Source organism: Trifolium pratense, linkage group LG5 (genome assembly GCF_020283565.1).
Source record: "Trifolium pratense cultivar HEN17-A07 linkage group LG5, ARS_RC_1.1, whole genome shotgun sequence".
Classification (NCBI taxonomy): domain Eukaryota; kingdom Viridiplantae; phylum Streptophyta; class Magnoliopsida; order Fabales; family Fabaceae; genus Trifolium; species Trifolium pratense.
The window spans coordinates 46,918,330-46,923,969 of NC_060063.1; the positions used below are offsets into that span (position 1 = coordinate 46,918,330).

General features: G+C 29.1%; 1 non-coding gene across 1 annotated transcript; it reads right to left on the reverse strand.

Moving 5' to 3' along the window:
- Positions 1–5,567: 5,567 nt before the first annotated feature.
- Positions 5,568–5,640, reverse strand: TRNAR-UCU. Its single transcript has one exon. It is a non-coding gene; the product is annotated as a tRNA-Arg (tRNA).

Sequence of the window (5,640 nt, forward strand, 5' to 3'; positions counted from 1 at the left end):
CAAGACCTAGCTAGTATATAGGGCCTTAACATAGTTGACAATTAAATTTTGAAGGGAGGTTTTGAATTTCATCAAAGGAATTTTTCATACAATCCTAGGAGCATAATTTATTGTATTTTCAATCAAACAAAAAGTATCATTTGAACTCTATATGTACATGCTTTTGGTTTTCATGAAGTTCACGGTCTATGAAAACTTAAGAAAATAAATAGTTCTTCCTAGTGGTTTGAAATCTATTTTCTGTTTTTTGAGGATGATAGAGGAAGTGGTTTGAAATCTATTTTCTGTTTTTTTAGGATGATAGAAGAAAATTAGTGTTGTTTCTAGCAGTAACGGAGGCAAAAATTCTATATAGAGAAATTATTAAATAAATAAATAAATTTATAGTACTAAATATGGAGTATATATTATATTTTATTTTTGTGAAGCATAAATGTATATTATAAATGTTTTCTACGACCTAGTACATAAGTAACTAAGCAATGTTTCATTTCTATTTAACTAAACAATATATCTATCTATAATATATATATAAAAAAAAAGAGTAACTAAACAATTATTTAACCATGGTTGTTAAAATTTGGCTTTAAAATGTAAACTCTATCGATTCTACGTTTTTATGTATGACTTGCGTGTTAAATCAAAGCTAAATTAGTTTTGAGTGAAATCACAAGTCAAAACGAGTTTACATGATTTAACTGTGTAAAAATTGGTAAAATCATCTAAACTCGCATGTTTGCACCTTGTTGGATATAAATTTGATATTTATCAATTAAATATAATTGGTAGGTCCAACATTTATTTGAAGGTTATATTGTCAAAATAAAACTTTCAAATGTTGTGTCGAAGTTCTAATTATGTCGAAGCGGAAGAGCGTCTCGAAAGCTTTGAAAGGGACGTTTGGGTTTAGTTTTGTCAAGAACCTATCGAAAGCACAGATCGAGTCGAAGGGTTAGCTGGGTCAGGCCCAAAAGAAACAGCAACGGCCCAATAAGCATTGGCGCGCGCTGAAGAAGTGAAAGACGAAAGTGGAGAACGTGGGTCGACGTGGCAGATCGAAGACCGTCCAGATGATCGAGAGGCAGTTACCACTGTGTTCTAGTATTTATAGCAGTTTTTCATTCAGAACAAAGGTCACAAAATTTTACACAAAACTCTCTCTGAAATTCTGAGTACTCAGCGTTCGAACGAAAGAAATATCTGAGGAGAAATGTATGTTTTGTGAACAATTTACTTGTAATTGCTTTACTTTCAATGCAATTTACTTTTCAGCAATGTTCTTTAGTTTAATTTTTAGTGTTTTCTTAAGAAACTGCTGTTTTCGAGGCGATTCGAACTAGCATTTTCTCTTGTTGTTTGAAATCGATTTAATTCTCAAGTGTTTGTTTTTTTCTCTGAAAACGAACATTCAAACATTTTTCTAAGTAAACAAAACACAAAATTGTCCTGAGATTTCTAGTTGGTCTCGCGAGTTTAAATACTTAAACTAGCGGTTGTTTACCAAATTTCCACGTAAACACACCTACAATAAAATCATTTAAATTCGCATGTTTTTATCTACTTGGATGATTCAAAATCTCAAAAGACTCTATTTTTTTTTTAATAATAGTACATGTTAATAATTAGAAGAGTAATAATTTTTTACACTTACTTTTTATAATAGTATACTTCATTCGTTTCTTTCTTATAAGGTTCAATGAATAACTATTGATATATATGGTCAATCTAAATATAATAAGTTATTTAATAAATAATAGATACATAAATGTAATAGGGGTTTCGTAAAAATAAAATAATCGGGGTTAAAATTTACAATACAATCACTTTATATTTCTATCATATATAATAGTCATTCTTACATGACATGCATGATTTAAAGAGTCATATTTAATAAATAAAAAATATATATTATTTTTTACAAGATATATTGATGGGTACGTATATAGTTGTTGGTGTTATTTGTTGGGAAAATCAGGACGTTTTGACATGTATGTTTTCAACCAACACCAACAATATTTAATATTGAAATGCATGACTATAGTCATAATTAATTAACGAGAGAAAATCAATTGAATGTGAATTTTCTAATATTTAAACTATATTTTTTAATTGAAAATAAATAATATATTATTTTTTTTATATTTTCTTTAATTAATATTCATCACACTTAAATTTATAGACTAAAAATAAAATTCTTAATATCAGAGATATATATGACATAAACTCTACGAGTTTACGTTTCGATTCCACCTAGACTAAATGAGTTGACGTAAAAACTCGATTCTGACAACCTTGTATTTAACTATTGATCTCCCATGCAATTTCACAATCTTGATAAGATTCGTAGCATATAAAACTCTTTTAACGGTTGCAGTTGTCACAGATAGTATCAAAGATAACTCTAAAAGTAAATATATCAATAGATACACATGTTACCCAGACCCGGTTTTGGGCTAGGGCAAGCAGGGCCCAGTTTTGTGTAAATGTTAATTTTATTTATTAATTGTCTCTTAATTTTTTATTTATCGTTTCAATTTCAATGTTGCGGAATATGAATTTTTTTTTATGTTAGTTACACAGATAAATAACTATTTTTTATGTTGTTAACATTATTTACAATTTAAATAAATGGTGTTCTTTTTAAAAAAAATTGCATTTTTATTAAGGGTTCATTTTTATTATTTGTCTTGAACCTCCAAAATCTCGGAACCGGCCTTGATGTTACCAAACACATCTTATATTTTTAAAACAGATCTATAAGCTAGTCCAATAAACTTTTTTTTACGCAAGCTAGTCCAATAAAATATAAGCTAGTTTATTGATATTATCAAACATTGAAACATAGTTTAATTGAATTTTTGAAAGGGTCATGCTGACTTATATCTCTAGAACACTAATTAAGGAAGCAAAAAAAAAAAAATTACATTAGAAAAATTACTTTTTAATAACTTTTAAAAAAGTAGAATAATAAACAATTTTCTCTAAACAATTTTACACGCGCGTACTAGAATTTTCTCTTAAAAAATGTATAATATATGTGTTGTGTAGTGAGTTGATGGAGAGAAGTACAAATTTTAGACTCACATAACAAATTTATGTTGGAATGTACCGCAAATGAATGTGATCTAGAAAGTAAAAGTGGAACACATACTATAAAAAAAAATTCAAATATTTGTACAGGTCTTTGCCCTTGCCCCCAGTATCTTCTAAGTGCCTCCGCCCCTGCTTTCTAGCAAATTTGCTGTCATGAAAGTATAGCAAAGATAACTATAAGTATGCAAATGAATGATTGTCTGATATGTTGAGTTTAGTCGGGAAAATAAATCATTTCAATTAAAAATTTATTGTCTAATTTTTTTTTTCTTTTTGTACAATGTAAAACTCTTAACCCACACTTTGATAAATCAACGGTAAGACCACTAATCTTGGACAATTGTCCAAAAAATTGGGAATGGTACCGGGAGAACCTTCCCTATATATAAAGTTGTAAACCAAAAAAGTTAATCCACCAAAGATCATAACAATGTGTTCAGCTTGATGATTATGCTGGACAACAAGAATTCATTCCTGTGAAATGTCAATGATCATAGTGACAAAAAAAAACTTCATAAAATGTGTAAAAACTTCAAATGGTATATATTTTCTTACAAGCTGAAAATATTAAAGTAGAGCTGTACAAATGTTTAAGAACATAAAACGGGTCTCTGAGTTACTGAGAAGCTAATATCATACAATTCCAATGCCAATTTTGATGAAGTATATGACAGCCACACATGTAATCAAACAAATGCTATCATAAAAAAATAAGTAATCAGTTGAAAGTTGGGATAAAAAGATTAAGTTTTATGAGCCCGATAATTTGCAGCCGCCGCTTATAAGTTCAACAAAAATAGTCTCTATATGATAACAATTTTTTAATACTAGCTTATAGTTTCTCTTCACTAGTTTATAGGATTTTCTTATACGGTAAAACATTTGACCTTATAACTTATCAATTATTCTATTAATTTCATAATCAATTATTCTATTAATTTCATTTAGTTTCATATTTAAAAGTAAGTTATCTACTTACCTCCGTTCATTTTTAAATTCATTAAATAATTAATATCTTTGATTTATATTATAGACCAGATATATCAATAATTCAATGAAAATAAAAATTGACGTCTCAGATAGCTAATCAACAAACTCATAATATATTATTCTTTAGCAAACATAGCTTATGTAAACAGTTAGAGTGTATTTGGAAGGAGTACTTAGAAACTTTAGAGAATTTAAAATTCTAAAGAATTCAAATAATTATATTTGAATTATCACATTTAATATTATATATACGCAAGATAATTATACTTGAATGGAAGACAAACAAACAACAAAATATGCATGACTCTTTGAACTTTTTTCAAAATAGTCACAGCCTTTGGTGCTAGAAAACCGAAAGTGTCAAACACAAAAGATACACATGTTGATTGTCAGAGGACGCTCTCTCATATTCGATCACTTTACTTGAAGCAGCTTTGAGGGTCGTCTGTCCTACAGTAAAATCTTTCGTCGTCGATCCCACAAGTGGAGAAACTCCAGAGAAGTCCACACATGCATGTTTCCCTCCTACCCAACCGTACACCAGAACATCGGCTGGCCTCAATGTAGATCTCCCCTCCAGTGGGTCAGTCAAGAAATTCACAGGCGCCTCTTTCTTCACAAATACTCATGCGCGCTTGAAAACATAAAAAAAGGACATCTCGGACAAGGTCATGTCTGTATTTATAGCCTGGAAGCTCTCGACAATGAACTGCATGCTCCCCAAATCTATCTAGACACGCCTTACGCCAAACAAGGCACACCTCATTAACAGGAAATATTTGAATTATCTTCATTTTAAAATTTATGTGTTTGGATTTTGGATATTGTAATAGAAGATTTCATTGTGAACATTTTTGGGCCACTTTTATAAATTTTGAAAGTTTTGGATAAAATTTAAAATTTGAAAAAATAGGGACTAATTTGTAATTTAAAAATTTAAATGACCGATTTGAAAAAACTTAGGGGCCAATTTGTAATTTTTGGAAAAAAATAGGGGTTAAGTTGCAATTTTAAAAAATTTATAGAGGTTTATTTGAAAATTTTGAAACATATAGAGGAAGGAATTTCAAATTTCTTTGTTTTTAGATGTTATTTGCAATTTCTTAAATATATCTTGGACAAAATACTAAATAAATTTTCATCAATTTTTAAAATTCTCCAAATTAATCATGTAAACAAGGAAAAGACCATCATTAACTAATGAATTATGCAGAAAATATAAGAGAAATTGATTCCTTATCATCCTATTCAGTATTCAAACAAACAAAATAGACTATCATTAACATTTTTCTTTTTGGTTTTTTTGGTTTTTTTGGTACATTCATTAACATTTTTCTTTAGTAGTTGCAGAGAATAAAAAGCAATGAGCATGAAACGCACTCACAAAGAAAGAACTACAAACAAAATGCCACAGTAGACACAAATGTACAAAATCAGACACAGCTCTAATAATATGAATAAATAGTGTAAAAACTATAAAAAAGCACGCCCAGTGGGACTCGAACCCACAATCGCTTGATTAGAAGTCAAGCGCCTTATCCATTAGGCCATGGGCGC